Below are 20,141 nucleotides of genomic sequence, written 5' to 3' on the forward strand. Positions count from 1 at the left end.
CTTTTCTAATTTTAGATATGAAATCTGGTTTTTAGACCTTGGTTTCAAATTATAAAAAATGTAAAACACCATTTTGAACCAGTGATACCTGGCTGTAGCCTACCAGTTTGTGACAATTATGCAGTGTTTTTTAATCCTCTTTTCTCCCTCTTTCTCCCACCCTTATTCCTCCAGCAGCAGAAGAACCCTTTATTTGGTCAAAGTCCAACTCAGAAACTTTATTTGGTCAGAGTCCAACTCAGAAACTTTATTTGGTCAAAGTCCAACTCAGAAACTCAATACGTAGAGTGGATGTATGTGGGGAACTGCTCTGACTGAAGCAAAGTGAGGGCCTGGACCCTAAAATTCAGCTGTTTCCCCTCTTCTCCCAGAACTCAAGAAGCACAGTTCGAAAACGAAAGAACGAGTGGAATGCAGGCCTCTCCTTCTTCAGGTGAGGATTCAGACCAGGATACAGAACCACTCAGAGGCCTGACTGTCAGTCCGGAAGTCCTTCCAGAGCACCAGCAGTCCTGTGCTCGAGGTTTAGAAACCAAAAACCACTGTGCTGACCACAGCGCCCACTAGAGCTCCCCCTGTAGTCAGAGATTCACTGGAGCCTCTGTTAGACATCATCATGAAATGTACCCTGAAAAGACGCTTGCGCAGGACACGCTGCTGGCAACGTGTGGGGTGAAGGGCGCAGAGGTTGCCTTCTCCAAGGAATCATTTTCTAAGATGTACATTTCCGTCTTGGCAAGCTCAGAGACAAACACCCAGGTACTGTGTTCTGAAGCAGCTGAATTCGTGAACTAAGAGGAATAACATCTTGGGGAGCATTGGCGCAGGTGCTGTTTGTGCAGGGGCACATGGAAAGTGTGAGCAGCAGGACAGACCCTCAGCAGGGATGAGAAGGAGCTACCTGGACTTCTGGGTGTGTGGGAGTTTTAGCAACTTAATAGCTCAGCATTGCCTTGCAAATATTCTATGTATCTGCACCCAAACCTTTTAGGTCTAGAAATAGATATACAATATACAAAGTATATATGTATACTAGATAGATAGATAGATAGATAGATAGATAGATAGATAGATAGATAGATAGATAGATAGACAAATGTATTATATGTAAAGTATATACACATATATGTAAGTTTTCCTGTGAGTTTTATTTTATTTTATAATTTCAACTTTTATTTTAGATTAAGGGGTACATGTGCAGGTTTTACCTGGGTATACTGCATGATGCTGAGGTTTGGGCTACAATTGATGCCATCACCCAGATACTGAGCATAGTGTCCAGTAGTTAGTTTTTCAACCCTGGCCCACCTCACCCCCCATTCTAGTAGTCCCCAGTGTCTATTGTTGCCATCTTTATGTCCATAAGTACCCAATATTTAGGTCCTACATATAAGTGAGAACATGCAGTATTTAGTTTTCTGTTCCTGTATTAATTCACTTAGGATAATGGTCTCTGGCTACGTCCATGTTGCTTCAAAGGACATGGCTTTTTTTCTTTTTTATGGCTGTGTAGTATTTCATTGTGTACATGTACCACATTTCCTTTATCCAATCCACCACCGATGAACATCTAGACTGATTTCATCTGTTTGTTGTTATGAATAGTGTTGCAATGAACACATGAGTGCGTGTGTCCTTTTGGTAGAATAATTTATTCTCTTTTGGATATATACCCAGTAATGGGATTCCCAAGTTGAATGGCAGTTCTGTTTTAAGTTCTTTGAGAAATCTCCAAACTGCTTTCCACAGTGGCTGAACTAATTTACATTCCCACCAACAGTGCATAAGCGGTCCCCTTCCTCTGCAGTCTCACCAGGATCTGTTGTTTTTTGACTTCTTAGTAGTAGCCATTCTGACTGGTGTGAGATGGTATAACCTTGTGGTTTTGATTTGCATTTCCCTGATGATTAGTGATATTGAGCATTTTAAAAATATGTTTGTATGCCTTCTTTTGAGAAGTGTGTGTATGTTTTTTGCCCATTTTTTAATGGAGTTATTTGTTTTTTGCTTGTTGAATTAAGTTCCTTGTAAATTCTGGATGTTAGACCCTTGTCAGATGCACAGTTTGTGAATATTTTCTCCCATTCTGTATCTGCTTACTCTGTTGATTGTTTTTATTGCTGAGCAGAAGCTCTTTAGTTTAATTAGGTCCCATTTGACAATTTTTATGTTGGTTGCAATTGCTTTTGAGGACTTAGTCAGAAATTTCTTCCCTCAGGCCCATGTCCAGAGTGGTGTTTCCTAGGTTTTCTTCTAGGATTCTTGTAATTTGAGGTCTTACGTTTAAATGTTTAATCCATCTCGAGTTCACTTTTGTATATGGTGAAAGGTAAGAGTCCAGTTCCATTTTTCTTCTTATGGTTAGCCTGTTACTCCATCACCATTTATCGAACAGAAAGCCCTTTCTCCATTGCTTATTTTTCTCTACTTTGTCAAAGATCAGATGGTTGTATACGTGCAGCTTTATCTTTGGGTTCTCTGTTCTGTTCCATTGTTCTGTTTGTCTGTTTTTGTACCAGTATCATGCTGTTTTGGTTACTATAGACTTACAGTATAGTTTGAAGTTTGGGAATGTGATGCCTCCAACTTTGTCCTTTTTGCTTAGGATTGCTTTGGTGATTTTGGTTTTTTGGTTCCATATGAATTTTAAAATATTTTTTCTAGTTCTGTGAAAAATGACATTGGTAGATTGATAGGAATAGCATTGAATCTGTAGAGTGCTTTGATCTGTATGACTATTTTAACAATATTGATTCTTCCAATCCATGAACATGGAATGTTTTTCCATTTGTTTGTGTTATCTGTGATTTCTTTCAGCAGTATTTTGTAGTTCTGCTTATAGAGACCTTTCACCTCCTTGGTTGGATGTATTCCTAGGTATTTAATTTTTTTGCAGCTATTGTAAATGGGTTTGCATTTTTAATTTGGCTCTCAGCTTGAATGTCATTGGTGTTTAGAAAGGCTGAGTTTTATTTTAAAATAAAGGATACACATCACTTAGTTTTTAAATTTAAATATGAGTAAGTACACAGAAAAAAACAAAACAAACAAACAAAAAAACACCTTACTCTTAATTATCTAATCTGGAAGGTCAGCAAATTATGGCCTGTTGGCCAAATTCAGCCCACAACCTGTCTTTGTCTTTAAGGTTTTATTGGAATGCAATCGTGCCCATTCACTTATGTGCTGCCCATGGCTACTTTCTTGCTAAAATGGTAGATGGAGTAGCTGTGAGACAGAATGCAAGGCTCACAAAGTCTAAAATACTTATGAGATGGGTGCTGTGGCTCACGCCTGTAATCCCAGCACTTAGGGAGGCCAAAATGGGAGGATCTTTTGAGCCCAGGAGTTAGAAACCATCCTGGGCAACACAGTGAGACCCTTGTTTCTACAAAAAAATAAAAATAAAAATAAACTAGCTGGGTGTAGTGGTATATGCCTGTGTTTCCAGCCACTCAGGAGGCTGAGGGAGGGGGATTGCTTAAGCCTGAGAGGTCAAGGCTGAAGTGAGCTGTGATTATGCTACTGTATTCCAGCTTGGGTGACAGAGCAAGACTTTGTCTCAAAACAAATAAATAAAATAAAATAAAACAAAATACTATTAGTCATTTTATAGAAAAGGTGCCTACCTCTCATCCAATCCCACCAATTAAAGATCATCATTATTATTTGGCATATTTTCTTCTAATGTTTTTTCTATGTGTATACATATATTGGAAAAAAATGAAATCATATTCTATTTAGTGACCACAATTCTGCAAATGATGGAAATATTATACATCTGCACTGTCCAATATAACTATTGAGTACTTGAAATGTGCCTTGTGTCACTGAGAAACTAAATATTTAATTTTATTTAATTATAATCAATTAAAATTTAAATAACCACATGTGAGTAGTGAATGCCATTATGAACAGAACTTTCTTGAAATAATTGCCTAATATTTCAGGATCATTTCTTCAAATCATTAAATATTCCTTATGAAACCCTTTTTATAACTGTATAATATTATAATGTATGGATGAGTCATCATTTACTGAGCCAAGCGCCTATCACTGACACTTCGGTCTCAGTTTTTCACTATTATAATCCAATTCCATGATGAACATTTCTGTGCATGCAAATATTTGCACATGCCTACGATTATTGACTTAGGATAAATTTCTAGATGTAGTTCCATTTGATCAGAGAACATAAATATTGCTCAGAGTTTTAAAATATATCATCACATTGCTAGAGAGAGCCTTCCATTCTGCCTACTTGACAGCAATACAGGAGAGTGCCTATTCCCCGTACTATTCTGCGTATATTTTTAAGAATTGTCTTGAAAAGAGTCTCTCCCTTATCTGTTCCATCTGGACTGTCAAAGGGATGTTTGAGTAGGACACTTTATGAAGTTTCATCAGTGAGTTGAGAAAGACAGGGACTGAGATCAGAACGGAGCATTTTCTGCTGACATTGTCTACACAATCAAGGCTTTGGGCCACTTGATTATTTGCATGATCACTTCTAAATGTGGTGCTGTGGGCAAAGTCCTTATGCTGTGGCAGGTTTTGACATTGAAATATTCTCGCTTGGGGGCAACGAAGACTTAAATGGACATGTGTGCAAAAATGAAATAGAAATGTAAATGGCGGTTGGGAGGTAGAGGTGAGGGGGGTGGGAGTGGGGATGGCAGTAGCTGCTTTTCATTCTCTCTACCTCCCATCCCCCAGGATGGAAGATTTAAGAAACAGGCAACAGGCCGGGCGCAGTGGCTCACACCTGTAATCCCAGCACTTTGGGAGGCTGAGGAGGGTGGATCACGAGGTCAGGAGATCGAGACCATCCTGGCTAACACGGGGAAACCCTGTCTCTACTAAAAAATACAAAAAGTTAGCCAGCCGTGGTGGTGGGCACCTGTAGTCCCAGCTACTCAGGAGGCTGAGGCAGGAGAATGGAGCTTGCAGTGAGCCAAGATCACACCACTGCACTCCAGCCTGGGCTACAGAGTGAGACTCCATCTCAAAAAAAAAAAAAAATGAACAGGCAACCTACAGAATGGGAGAAAATTTTTGCAGTCTACTCATCTGACAAAGGGCTAATATCCAGAACCTACAAAGAACTCAAACAAATTTACAAGAAAAAAACAAACAACCCCATCAAACAGTGGGCAAAGGATATGAACAGACATTTCTCAAAAGAAGATGTTCATACAGCCAACAGACACATGGAAAAATGCTCATCATCACTGGCCATCAGAGAAATGCAAATCAAGACCACAGTGAGATACCAACTCACACCAGTTAGAATGGCAATCATTAAAAAGTCAGGAAACAACAGGTGCTGGAGAGGATGTGGAGAAATAGGAACACTTTTACACTGTTGGTGGGATTGTAAACTAGTTCAACCATTGTGGAAAACAGTATGGCGATTCCTCAAGGATCTAGAACTAGAAATACCATATGACCCAGCCATCACATTACTGGGTATATACCCAAAGGATTATAAATCATGCTGCTATAAAGACACATGCACACATATGTTTATTGCGGCACTATTCACAATAGCAAAGACTTGGAATCAATCCAAATGTCCATCAGTGATAGACTGGATTAAGAAACTGTGGCACATATACACCATGGAATACTATGCAGCCATAAAAAAGGATGAGTCCGTGTCCTTTGTAGGGACATGGATGCAGCTGGAAACCATCATTCTCAGCAAACTATGGCAAGAACAGAAAACCAAGCACTGCATGTTCTCACTCATAGGTGGGAATTGAACAATGAGATCACTTGGACATGGGAAGGGGAACATCACACACCGGGGCCTATTTTGGGGGGGGGGATGGCATTGGGAGTTATACCTGATGTAAATGACGAGTTGATGGGTGCTGACGAGTTGATGGGTGTAGCACACCAGCATGGCACATGTATACGTACGTAACAAACCTGCACGTTGTGCACATGTACCCTAGAACTTAAAGTATAATTTTAAAAACTGAAAAAAAAAAAGAAAAGAAAAGAAAGAAAGAAACAGAGAACAGAGAAATAAAGGAATGGAGGAAAAAGGCCACGGGAAGTGAATAAGCTCAGGTACTAACGACGAGTGGTGTTAACAACCATAAAATGTGGGGAATAAAAGCAGGGTCTTATGGTGAGAAAAACATGGAATTGAATTTTACTCTGCTGACTCATCATGTACCCTGAGTAAGTGGCTTTATCTCTCTGGGCCTCAGTTTTCTGAGTAATAGTTCCTTATGTCTAAGGATTATTAAAAATAATCAATGTGAAAAATTCAGCACAGGGCTTTGCTCATATAGCACAACAAGTGAGGGCCACTGATGGGGTTGGGACTATCATTCTCTCAGGCTGAAAACCAGAGGGCTGCCTCCTCCTGGGTGCTGGTCCACGCACCCTCTCATGGAAAGCATCCTCACCACCAACAGGTAGGTCCCCTTGGCCTGGCACACAGCCCAGCTATAGCGTATGTATTGCTCAAAGAGGACGGGACTTCTTATAATGTGCTTTACCCAGGCGTTCTTGAAAGTCAATGACCTACCATTTAGGATGGCCTGGGCTACATGGCGCCTTAAGGATTTGGGGGTAAAGGTGACTGTCTCCTCCCCTGCCTTAATAATTACTCTCTTCCCAATAACTGTTAAAATGGGTCAGATCAGACCTGCCCAAGGCTGCCTATGCCTGCAGACATTTTCCCACCCATGCTTGTTCTTTGTCTCTAAAATGTACCAGTTTTGACATTTTTTTTTTTTTTTTGTAATTTAGAAACTCTGATCTCTACCATTCAATGCAGGGGCAGCGCTGTTGTATATCTGTTGTATAACAGAGAGAGAGAGAGAGAGAGAACACATCAGTCAATTTATAGGCAACTATATTCCTCTCCTCCTCTTGTGGCTGTTTCTCTGCTTACTTTAAAATAAACAAAGGCCAAAAGTGACTTTGGAAAATTCCCAAAGGGAAGAATAAAGCCAACATGAACGACCGTCAAAGGCAGGTTTACCTGATTTATAAAAGCAGGGAACCCTCCTACCCTGTCTTTATCCGCACCCACCCCCTACTCCATACACACACTTCTTTTTTAGCCAATGCCTCAGTTAGCACAATACTAACATTTCAGGGAAGGCTTGGGTGATTTTTCTTTAGGAAATAATGGTCAACACTATTCAAAAACCAGACAAGCTAAAGCTGTTTCTTGAATTGGTGATATATTTGCAAAGATGAAATTACACAATCCAGATGTGCTAGTTGTGAACACAGAAAATCTACTACTCTGTTCAAGGGTCAGAAAATGAAGAAGTCATTTAGATATTTACCAACTTCACAGTGGTTGCTGAAAGCACCAGCCAAGTTTTTAAAATAAAAAAAAGATGGCCATGCAGCTCACAGGAGAAGCAACTGCAACCCAATTGAAGTATTTCAGCAGCTGGTTTCATTACCAACAGGAGAAAGCTGACTCTTCTGTGGAGTTCAGAAAGTGATTGAAAAGGTTACATTTTCATAAAGATGTGCGTGGGCAGAGCATGCAAAACCAGTCCTTGCTTGCTTCAGAAGAGACAGAAGTCTTGAGCATGGACATACTTTCAAGTTCCAGCACGTAGATCCATGGTCATGATCAGGTGGCCCCAAACTGCCTGCCTTAATGAAGACGCTCCCAGGCCTACACATGGAACAACCATGAACCTTCAAGGGGGTTCTTTTGTTGTCCTTATCCACCACATTTGCATTCAATTTACCTAATATATTTCCTAACAAAACAATTAATACATTCACATATGAAACTAATTATGACAGAACTACAGCTTTGCCTGCTTTTTCTACAATTGAATTACTGAGACTCAGCCTGAATTCTAAAACTCTCTTCTTGAGTCACTAGGGGAGGAAAATGAACCACATGTGTTGTGAAGCTTGCACATCATGGGCTTCCTGTGTTGTCACCAGTGCAGGGAGTGACACACTCCTGGAGCAGTGGGTGGACTTTCGAGTTGGAACCTTAACTAAACCTTTAAAATAGCCCCTATGGGCCAGGCACGGTGGCTCATGTCTGCAATCCCAGCACTTTGGAGGCCGAGGTGGGTGGATCACAAGGCCAGGAGTTTGAGATCAACCTGGCCAGCATGGTAAAACCCCGTCTCTACTAAAAATACGAAAATTAGCTTGGCGTGGTAGTGGGCGCCTGTAGTCCCAGCTACTCGGGAGGCTGAGGCAGGAGAATCACTTGAACCCAAAAGGCAGAGGTTGCAGTGAGCCGAGATCTCACCACTGCACTCCAGCCTGGGCGACAGAGCAAAACTCTGTCTCGAAAAAAAAAAAAAAAAAAGCTCCTATGAAACACAGAACTCAAGATGCTGACACCATTGGTCTTGTAGCTAAGATGCCTGGAAAGTCTGTCTATGTTGAGTGTTTACCTTTTCAGGTATGACTTTTCTGAGAAACTGTAATGTATGTCATGTCTTGGACATTCTGGGCCCTCCAAATCATAAAGTAGGATGTCCAGATTATTCTGAATAGCTGTATTTACATCATCCATTTCAACTGGTATGTCAACATACATGTTGCTGAAGAGGTAGCTTTGGGAACTACTGCTCTGAACATAAATTAATGATAGAAGGTACTGACTGAAAGCATCATGTGGTAGAAAACCCCAAATGCTTTTTTCAAGAACTATATATGAACTGTGTTTGTGCACGCACAGTTGTGTTTGTATGCTCGGAAACATTAATAAATTGGTATTGGGCAACGCAGTTAACCTTCATTTCATTGGAGGCCCACATTATGCTAGGATAATGATGTTTCAGAGCAGGATGTTTTGGTCCAAAATGCATCGAACCATGCAACAATGAAATTCTATTTCTTTCCAGTAGTATGTTAAAGGCACCATGGGGGACACAAAGTCATTAACCCCAAACCCCACCCTCAGGTTATTTACAGCCTATTAAGAAAAGCCATGTTTTTTCCCAATAACAGAGAATTCAAATACAGCTAGTCCCTGTGTTTGTTGTCGAAAGGAGAAAGAAAACCATACTCTGCCGGAACACATCATTATTAGTGTAAAAATATATAAACAGATGTCAACATAATACACTTAATTTAAAGTATCATGGCATTAGAGATCCCTTGTTTGAAGAATAAACTCAGTCAAAGAAAGTCTGAATGACTTGCCCAGGGTCACATGGTACTGATGATATCAGAACCCAGCTTTTTGACTTCCAGGTGGAGAATTACAGGTAAACTGAGAGTCCCTGACTGGGTTTGGTCAGGTCCTTCGTGACTCTATAATGCTATGACTCTCTGAGAACTCTGTGACCATGCTGCCACTCCCCTGACATTCTTTTAATTAATAAAATCACTCAGCTGCACAAAAATAATGGTTTCATTAAGATGCAGAAAATGCCACATTTAATCACTAAAAATGGCATAGTGTATCATTCACCTTAGAGAAATTCTTATATTTAAATATGCAATATAGAGATATTTTAGATAATTAGCAACAAGGAAAGGCAACTAACCTATTATTGCATAATATTTGATTACCTATTAACTTCAACCATGTAATTGAACACACAGCCAATGACTATCACTTCCTGGCACTAAAGCCCAGGTAGATACTGCTCTGTTTTCATTCTGTCATTCTAGTCATTTCTAGGACGAATTTCCTCTGGAAGGAGGTTTTAAACCAAGCATTCAATGTCACATTGTTACTCACTGAAAAGTGCTCTCTGTAAGTGCTTCCTGAAGAAGGCAAGGTTGAAGTGAACCCTTTCAAACCAATGTATGGCACTTTGTTAGCGTTTGCTGAGTGTCCAGTCCTAAGCTAGACTTGTGAGGTAAGAAAAGAAAGTTTGTGCCTGTTTTTATCACATGGGGCCAATTACCTTTGCCTGCCTTCCAGGCCCAGGTTGCTAAACCCTGGGAAGTCTGTAATTATATTAGAAGATGGGATTATTAGTGATAAATGTGGTGTTTTTATAGATAGTGCTCTGAAACTTGGTTTCAATGGCCTTTCCCACACAGTGTCTCAATAACCCTAAGGTAGGCAGGAAAAAAAAAATGTTGCTGAGGCTCAGAAAATTTAAATGGACTTCCTGAAATGTGACAGAAGGCAGACCCAGGACTAAAACGGAGGTCCTTGGAAGCCTGGCCCAGGGCTGTTCCTTCCTTACAAGGAAGGGCTTGTAAAGAGCTTGCTCAATTCAAGGTTCCTTTGGCCTGGGAAATCCTTTTGCTTCTGCTCACTTGATGCCTCCAAGATTGGATCTCTGGGTATCCCTTTTTACCTGACACGCATCCTGGCCACATCTTAGCCTGTAGTGCTCATGTACCTTCTTAGTCTCTAATCTGTCTATTGGTGCTTTGATATGTTAACCATGGGCTATCTTACTCCCTCAATTTTATTTTTGGATAAATTGGAGAAAACAGTTTTAAAACGATGAACTATAAGACTTTGATGCTGATTCTTCATTCTCAGTACCAAGCTTTGCCTATACTTCAAAACAGATCTCAATGGACAAGGAAAAATAATATCAGTATTCCACTGGGCATCTAAAGTGCTAGGCATTATGCTAAAAACATTGCGTGTTTTTAACATTGTATCAAGATGGGGACTGAAGGGCTTTAAACCTGGGCAGTCTGACTCCAGAACCCAAATGTCAGCTGTGACACTGTCGTTGTCTCCCGCAATGCCATACTTGCAAGTTTTGTGTAACATAGCATTTAGACATCTCTTCACAATTATGAAATTCTGGGTTTTCTTCCCCTGCTGTGGCCCAAACACAAACTAAGAACATACCTAATGAACAGCTGCAATTGATATTTTCATCTTAATTAGGGATTAAATATAAAATAAATCATTCTATTTAACATGAATTATGATGTCCTAACTTTTCCAGTAGTTCATTTCAAATAGATTGTTTAATAGTAGGAGAAAACAGTAGCTTTTAAAAGTATATGTGGGAAATTAACTAAAATATTAAAAAGATCACTCACCCACTGTTAGCCTTTATTTTTTACCCCAAAACAACATGAGAAAATAAGTTTTTTCTTTTACCTTTGCTGTACTTTCCTCCTTGAAAATAAGCCCATTAATAAGGAGATGTAAAAGGAAAATGTAAGTATCTCAAGACAAATTATACTAAAACTTTTTTAAAAGAAACAGTTCTATCAAAACAAGTTTGCAAATAAAAATAATTACCAAATGAAGATATTAGGGGAGTATCGCCATTAGGCATGTTTTTATTATGCAATAATTTATCCATGAACAGTTTATATTTCATATCCATATTACAGTGTTTTTTTTTCCCAGTCACTGGGAGTACTCAAGCAGAGCTGATGAAAATTCATCATTCTGGAAAGTTCCAGAAGGGATTTTGCAGTGAGTAGAAAGGTGAAATCTTGGACGATAAGGTCTCTTCCAATTTGAAGATTCTATAATTTTCAACTTAGGCAACTGGCATAAGGTGAGTATCCTCATGGACTCTGTAGTGATGGTGGAAAGCAGTGGTGGGCTATCGTGAGCTCTGGAGCCAGCCTGCCTGGTTTTGCTGTTGGACTTGACCACTTAATTGCTGTGTGAACTTGAGCAAGTTATGTCTCCCATCTGTACCTCAGTTTTCTCATCTGTAAAATGTTGATACTAATAGTATTAACCTCATAAAGTTGTTGTGAAGATTAAATGAGTTAATGTAAGTAAAGTGCTTGAAACGGTCCTTGTCACATGGTAAATATTCTATATCATAGCTATGCTATTATTTTCCAATAATAATATTGGGAAAATATTAGACAATATTGGAATAATATTCCTACCTTATTGGAATAATATTGGAAATTATAGTCCAAAAATATTCAACTATTATCTGATCCATCTTATGGTCTCCAATATGAAACAAACGATAGCCCATTGTGAGGTTAATTATGGTGAGGTAAGGGCTCATATCTTGTCTGAAGCAAAGGAAATAAAAGAAGAGGAGAGGTAAAATGAGGAATTTTATTTAAAGGGAGCAGAGAGATGTCTAATGTTCAGGGAGGAAAATGAACACTCCATAGGCCTAGTGATATCAGGAGTGAAAGTATGCTAGGAGAGAAAAAGCCAGTGGTATACAGTCTCTTCACACACACACACACACACACACACACACACACTCCTCAGCGAACACATTTGGGGATTACTGGTCTATCTGCATCTTTAAGTTTTCACTTTAGCACTGGGGTTTAGTTCTAATATTGACCTATGGCTTCCATTTGGCAGTTCAAGTCCACATATTTGCCCTGAGCCCCTGCTAAGCAGCAAGTGTTGTGGAAGCAAAGAATGCTGCCTGAGGCTGCAGTCTAGGAGGAAGGGGCCGACAGGACTGTGCCCACAGTCTTCACTGGGGGGTAAGTGCTGTGATCATCTTCTGTGCTGGATGCTATGGGTGCTGGATGCTATGGGGGCTGGGAGAAGGCCACCTGACTTAGCCTACAGGGACGGGGAAGACTTCCAGGCAGAGGTGAAAGCTTCACTTAGATGTGAAGCAGGTATTAGGCTGATGAAGAAAGTAAGCCAAACAAAACAAAACAAAGCAAAACAAAACCCCAAGAAAATTAGACTAAGAAATGTTTTAATTCCTTCCATAAACTTTGAAAATAGGCAGGCCTAGGCTTGAATCCTGGTTCTGCTCTTCACTAGCGATGTGACTTTGGGCAAGTTACTTAAACTCTCTGAACTTCAATGTAGTCATCTCTGGGACAGGGTCCCTATCTTATTGTGTTGTTCTGAGAATTAAAGAAACAATGTATGATCACCTTATAATCCAGTGTCTCCCAGATGCTTATTTTGAATATCTGTGGTATTAAATCACTCATACTAAAACATAATAAAAGAGGAAGTAATGATTTGTTGAATTTAGAGGAAGAAATAATGACAAGGAAAGCCAAAAGTATCACAACAAGCTCTGTATTTAGGCTCATATGTCCATTCTTGCCAGAGCCACTAATTCAGAGCTAGGGTGGAGAACAACTGGCCAAAGTCCATTACATTCCATCTAATGACATGTCTGTTGCGGGTGCGGGGAGGCTATTGGCAACTCACCTTTTCCAATACCCTCATGTTATAATACAAAGCTCCAGCCCAAACTGAAAATTTAAAGAACAATCAGCCAGATCACCTTCTCAATGACTATGATGTTTAAAGCATTCACAAAAGTGAATTCAAATTATTGATATGTTTTATTAGCACCATCTGTAATTTCACCTTAACGCAAAGATGAAGCAAAACAGGAGCAGGAAAGGCAGTCTATAATAAAAACTCCCATTTATCACAGGCCTCCTATGGGTTCGGTACTCTTTATTCGCTATTTCTAATGCATATTGCAACTTACAAGGCAGTTCTGTTCTCCTTCACAAATGAAGCATCCACAGCACAATTGGTGACTTCACAAAGGTCCCATGGCTCGTAAGTGGGAAGCCACCGGAAGGCAGATCTGATTCTAAAGCTGCTGTCTGCATGCCAGGCTAGTACAACTCTCAATCTGGGATCAGGAAAGAGAGGTACCACATGTGGTCAAGGAGCTCCCACATCCCCAGGAGTCCAAGGGTTGCCATTCTTCCTCCTTCTGTCTCCATGATGTCGCCACTACAATGTTGTCATATTGTGAACTGTTCTGGTAAGTTACAAATTTTTCCACAGAAAAGAAGAGAAAGGGCTACCCAAAAAATGGGAGAGGAAAAAAATAATCATAAGTCTTCAGAGGTAAGTGAAGTTAAGAACCTGACCTTGGATGGGAGTGTCCTAACCCAATGGTGGCCTTAGTCATGTTATACTTCTGCTTTGCAACTGATCCCAGATGCAGACACAGTCTAATTGTAAAGAGAAGGAGTTATCTGGTGTATTAACTTGTTAGGTGAAGTAGAATGCTTTAAAAAAAAGGTGAATTTTAAAAATCACATACCTTGATTCAAATGCAGTCTTGGCCACTTAATAACTGTGTGATTAAGCCTCATCTACTTATCTTCTAAATGAAATTAATAGTATTTACTTCACTTTTCTCATCTGTAAAATGGTGATAATACCACCTATCCTCATAGGATGATGGTAAAGATGAAACAAGAATAAAAGCTAGCATCTAGAAAATAATAACCGAAGTTACCTATTGATATTTTTCTGTGATTATTTTAATTAGCTACAGTATAGCATTCTTACATGAAGTACCTGGATGTGGTAAATAATCAATAAACAGCAGCTATTATTATTAGCAGGGCACAGTTTTGTATTGGTGCAGGTCTACTGGTAGAAATAAATGAAAGGAGGAGAAATCCTGTATGTGACAGTAAACAAATTCAAACATAAAACCAAAAACAGCAATAAGAAAGCAGAAATGGAAGAAAAAGAATCCTAGCTTGAGTCAACCAACTTGTTACCGGAATTTACTTATTAAAAATCTCTACAGTGTAAATTTAGCCTTTAGAGATTTAATTTTTTTTTTTTTTACCTTTTTCTTTTGTTTTTACCAAAGTCCACTTTGAAGAGTCCAGTCTTCACTGGACCAAGGAAGAAAGGAAAATAAATTTAAATGTTTATGTATTTAGTTAGTTTTGCTTTGTAAAAGAGAAGAATCCAGGTCAGGTTCTTAACTCCACTCACCTCTGAAGAATTCCGAGTCATATTTCCCTCTCCCTTTTTGGGTGATGCTTTGTCTATGTCTATGGTAGAGGTGAAATGGGGAAGGGACACTGCAGGGGTGGTGATCCTTCTCCTTGGAATGGTTTGTCCCTAAAAGCTACTCTGTCTGCTTCTTTCCTGTCAGGGATGTTAGCAGAGCTCAAATCCTTATGAATCCAAACTCCCAAGCCACTGGATCCGGTGAGATGGCTGGAGCCCAGCAGGGTCAGCATGAGGAACACCACGAGGACTCCTGAAACACCACATTCCCATGGCTGCAGCAGGGCAGCGGGGTAGCTGGAAGGCACAGTGTCCCTGAAACTGTCGTCCTGGGCAAGGAGTGTGGCTGCATGGTGGGTCGCCTGACCTGTAAGCAGATCTTGGAGGCAGATGTGGGAAGTAGGAGTGCTGTGGCAACACAATGTGGAAATCGGGAGTTCTCTTCAGGTGTGATGCTCACAATTCATGTAAATCGATTGATCTATGTATTTACCTACCTACCTCTATGTGTGTGTTTGTCTGGGAGTGGGGTGGAGCAGTGTAAGGTGGATTCAGGAACTGTGTTCGTCAGGGCTGTCTGGGGACACAGAACCAATAGGAGCTATATCTATACTGATATCGGTATCTCTACAGATACAGATAGACGAGAGGGGATGTATTAGGGGAATTGGCTCACATGACCTTGGTGGCTGAGAAGTCCCACCACAGTCCATCTGCAAGCTGGAGACCCTGGGATGCGGGTAGTGTGGCTTCAGGGCAAGTTCAAGGACCTCAGAATCAAGGGAGCATATCTGCCCTGAGGATGAGATCGGGAAAAAGCCTGCAGGCATGTGTTTGAAAGGAGGTGAGAGAGGAGGATCAAGAAGGGTTTTCTCAAATTACAGTTGCAATGCAAGAAAGGGAAAGGTGAGAAAAGGGACCTGAGCCCAGGCCTTGGGAGGAAGAGGAGGAGGAAGAAGGGCAGACCAGGGCTGAGGTCAGAGCTGGTCGCCAGAGGAGGACACCTGGGCCCCTGGCCCCTGCCTGAGCAGAGGTGGCCGAGGTCCAGGAGCCAGAGGAGAAGAAACGGACGCTCACACCGCTGCTTCTGGCTTGCCCAGAGGGAGAAGGGTGATGGGGCTGTTCCCGTGCACCCAGGACCATGGCTCTTGAACTTTATGTGTCGGGAAGGAGGCAAGGGCTGAACTGGAGAGCCGGGCCCTTCATTTAGTGCCCCAGGAAATGCTCTTTTCCTCGCGGGAGCCTCCGCCTGTGGCTGTAATGATCTTGGACTGGAAGGTCAAATTCCAAAGACTTAAAACCGCACCTGCAGCAGGACCGGCCACATACATTGTAGAGTATCTTTAAAATAAAATGCTGCACTGTCCTGCAACTGTCAGTCTGAGACAGAAGTCCTGAGTGCCCAGGGGCGGCTGGTGTAAGTCCTGGAGTTTGAAGGTCATAGAGCCTGGAGTCCAAGGGTAGGAGGAGAAGAGTGTCCCTGCTCCAGGAGAGAGAGAGAGAGAGAGAGAGAGAGAGAGAGAGAGAGAGAGAGAGAGAGAATCTTTTTGTGTTTGTGCTGTTGTTGCCTTTTTTGTTCTTACCTGTGCCCCCAGCCATTTGGATGATGCCCCCACATTGAGGACAGGTCTTCCCCAGTCAGTTTACTGACACACCTGCCAGTCTCCTCTGGAAACCATCTCACACACACACCCAGAAAGAATGCTTTACTAGTTCTCTAAGTATTCCTTAATACAGTCAAGTTGGCACCTAAAATTAACCATCCTAGGGACACTGCTATTTTTAAATCTACCTAGAATTTGTACCTCTGACTCTAGCGATTGAGACAGAATTCATTTTCAGGGAGACTATCCTTTTGATTGGAAAAACACTGATATAAGCTCTTTAGTTAAACAATGATAGGGCCATGCTTCTATTCTGGAAGAAACAGATTAAGATGGAGCAAAGCTAAGCTGCTCATTAGAGATTTTTATTATTTTTTTTTTTCTCTAATAGATTTTATGGCTTCCTCAGAAAAGAAGTAGGCCAGGGAAGAGTGGAGATGGGCAGAGTGGTGATAAAACAGGGGGCTCATGGAGAGGAGGAGAAAAGGACTTTAGCACCACAGTGGCAGGCAGGAGGTTAAGAGCAGAGTTTAATTGCAAGGGATTCCTTTGATGGGGTTATGACCAATCTGCTTTAGGAGCAATGATACAGAATTTTGTATTTCCCTTTTGGTGGTGCTGTGGTTTGGATGTTTGTACCCCCAAAAACCTCATATTGAAATTCGGGCCCAGTGTTGGAGGTGGGACTTCATGAGAGGTGTTTGGGTCATGGGGGAAGATCCCATATGAACTGATTAATACTCTCCCTCAGGGGTAAGCGAGTTCTCATCTCATTGGTTCCCGATCCAGCTGGTTGTTACAAAGAGCCCAGCACCCTCATCTCTCTCTTCCTTCCTCTCCATATGATCTCTGCATGCACCAGCTTCCTTCCTGTCGTGCTGTGAGTGGAAGGAGCCCAGGGTCCTAATGGCAGATGCCTAATCTTGAACCTTCCAGCCCATCAGAATAGTAACCCAAATAAATCTTTTTTCTCTATAAGTTACCCAGTCTCAGGCATTTCTTGATAACAACGCAAAATGGACTAAGGCATGTGGTATGACTCCTCATGTTATTCTCAAACTCTCAGTAAAGTTTTGTCACTCTCGCATAAACCCGGGGGGCGGAGCTTGCAGTGAGCTGAGATCCGGCCACTGCACTCCAGCCTGGGCGACAGAGCCAGACTCCGTCTCAAAAAAAAAAAAAAAAAAAAGTTTTGTCACTCTCTATGGCTGGTGTCAGCAATATTGTTGGAATAAAGAGAGCACTTGGTGTCCACATGGGGCAACCGATTAACAAAGAGGTAAGGTCAGGAGATGACAAGAGGAAGCACGGAGCTGGTATAAGCATTCCCTGACAAATCCTCGAAAGTTCTTGCGAAAGAAGACTACGTGTTTCTTGGTCACACAGGATGGGATTCACATTATTTGAGGCAGGGATATTGTCATAGACATTGGGGATACCTGGCAGCACATGAATCCACTTTTTATGTTTAGGGATGTCCTCACTGTATGAGTCTCCATGAGGGTTAGAGACCTCCACTATGTTGGTCAAATAGGCCAGAGACTTGTATTTCCAGCCTCCTGCCCTGGAGAGAGGGCATGTGATCTAGAGTTGGCCAATTAGGCACCTCCCCAGGACTTTGCATTGGAAGTTAGTGAATCGATGAAGAGGAGTGGTGGAGAGTCTATTCTGAGGAGTGGGGTGTTGGGGTGGAAAGCAGCTAAATCCTCCAGTTTCCTGGGGCAGGAGAGAGAGTAGGGTTGGTAGCATTATTTAGCTGAGAACATACAAGAAGCAGATGCCAAGATGGGATTCGAGGTTTATTAGGGAAAGAAATTCATTAGGGAAAATGGCTCTGGAGGATAAAGAGGAAGGGAGTGGGAATTGGTGGAGAGAGACATTAGATTGGGAGACAGGTCTAACAACTGTAAAAGGAGAAAGAGAAGCAAAGAATGGTGGGAAAAGCCTCAGACTGCAGCAGAATTCTGAGACAATCTTGGCTTGGCCAATGGAGAATCTCCAGGCAAAAGCTGCTGTGTTCATTTTTCTATCGCTGCTGTAACAGATTACCCAACACTTTAAAGCTGAAAACAACACAATGACCATATTGTACTATATATCTGTAATTTGCTAAGAGGGTAGATCCCAAGTGTCTTCACCATACCAAAAAAATAAAAATAAAAAATAAAAAAGAGTGGTAACTATGTGAGGTGATGGAAATGTTCATTAGCTTGATTGTGGTGAGGAACACAAATCTATTATCTTACAATTCTGGAGGTCAGAAGTCTGACATGAGTCTTAGTGCTAAAATCAAGGAAGTGACAGGATTGGTTCCTCTGAGAGCTTCAGGAGAGCTGGGGCCTGCCCTTTTCAGCTTCTAGTGACTGCCGGCATTCCTTGGCCTGTGGTTGCATCACTTCAATTTCTGCTTCTGTCATCACCTCTCCTACGTCCCCCTCTGATCGCCTGCATCCCTCTTATAAGGACGCTTGTGGTTACACTGGGCCCTAAGTAATCCGGGATACTCTTCCAAGATTACATGTGCAAAGTCCCCTTTGCCCTATAAAGTAACATTCACCTGTTTCCTATGCTGGTGGCAAGTATAAGCTCTGATGTCCATTGTCTAGTGCTATCAGCAGCAGTCCCCATTGCTCATGTTCTTGTGGCATGATTTGTACTTGGGTTCTAGATTCCTAGAGTCTCTCTTCTTCTACCTGTTTTCTGAACCTTCTCAAAACTTCCTGGCGTTTCTGTGAGCCGCTTGGCCATCTTTTAATAAACTTATTTTCTACTTAACTCAGTCAGAGTCAGTGTGGCTGATCATTGTTAGGTTTGGTGAAAGCAGGAGGCTCTGTTACTAAAAGGAAAAGAGGAAATAATTGCTGTAATTTTAGAGACTAAATTTTCCAACCTTCCTTGTGGCCAGGCATGGCCATGTGACTAAATTCTCATCAGGGAAATGTGAGCAGAAGTGGTGTGTCTAATCTCCAAATCACTTATTCAAAAGGAACTCCCTTGCACATTCCTTCCTCTTTTCTCCCCTCTTCTGGGCTCCCCTCTTCTGTAAGTATGTATATGGTATTGGGGAGTCAGCTTGCTTCAGTGAATAAGAGCAACATTTGAGGAGATTACAGGCACCTAGAAAGATGGAACAAGGCTCTCTGGATGGTTTTATGGAGCAGAACCACCTTCCTATGTTTGCGGGTCTGTGTTCTTGTGGGTTGTTATGTGAGAGAGAAATAGGCCTATATTGGTTGAACCACTGTATTTGGGGGTCTCTTTTGAAAGCCACAAGCCTATTCTAGGTTTAGTATAACCTAATGAAAACAATCAATTTATGTCTAATATTCCTGACTAGTTCAGAAATAAGAACCAGGAAAGATTCCAACATCTCAGGGAAGGGGGAGAAGGAGGGATTCTGGGAGTAATTGTTGGGAAATTTGGGGATGAGGGCAGTAAAATTTCAGTAGTAGCATTTAAAAATGAGAATTTGTTAGTCTATGACATGTAGGGGTAAGACAATGGCGTTTTAGGGGCCTGAGTAGCCACTGCCACTGAATAGCATAGGTGGAAAGAGTTACACAAGAAGGCTATGGGGTGAAGTAATTAATACTCACAGTCAGGAGTAGCTTAAATAAAGAAAATAACAAACTCAAATCACTAAATTCTCAGCCCAAGGCACAGTTAGAAAAAAAGGGAATCATATATAACTATGCTAAAATAATCTCTTGCAGCAGGGCCAAAATAGCTGCAAACCAAATGCAATGGTTAATTCTGAATTTTGCTTTGATCTGTTGAATTCTCAGGCTTGTCAGTAGAACATTGAACATAAAAATGTGGAACCCTGATCACTGAAATGGGGATATATGGAAGGATTCAGAGGCCTTGTAAGGTTTTGATCCTCCAATTGCTGCTGCCCCTCT

The 20,141-nt window shown here is 41.3% G+C and overlaps 1 long non-coding RNA gene across 4 annotated transcripts; it reads left to right on the plus strand.

Annotated features, from left to right (window-relative positions):
* The first annotated feature begins 177 nt into the window (after nucleotides 1-177).
* On the plus strand, nucleotides 178-19,258 carry LOC114678407 (uncharacterized). Of its 4 annotated transcripts, none has more exons than XR_013417572.1 (4): nucleotides 178-11,456; nucleotides 12,245-12,372; nucleotides 13,387-13,640; nucleotides 14,781-19,258. It is a non-coding gene; the product is annotated as an uncharacterized LOC114678407 (long non-coding RNA). The 4 variants fall into 4 exon arrangements; XR_013417570.1 differs by having other exon boundaries at nucleotides 178-9,827; nucleotides 11,303-12,372; XR_013417569.1 differs by having other exon boundaries at nucleotides 178-12,372.
* Nucleotides 19,259-20,141: the final 883 nt, after the last annotated feature.

The sequence above is a fragment of the Macaca mulatta genome, chromosome 5 (assembly GCF_049350105.2).
Source record: "Macaca mulatta isolate MMU2019108-1 chromosome 5, T2T-MMU8v2.0, whole genome shotgun sequence".
Taxonomy (NCBI): Eukaryota; Metazoa; Chordata; class Mammalia; order Primates; family Cercopithecidae; genus Macaca; species Macaca mulatta.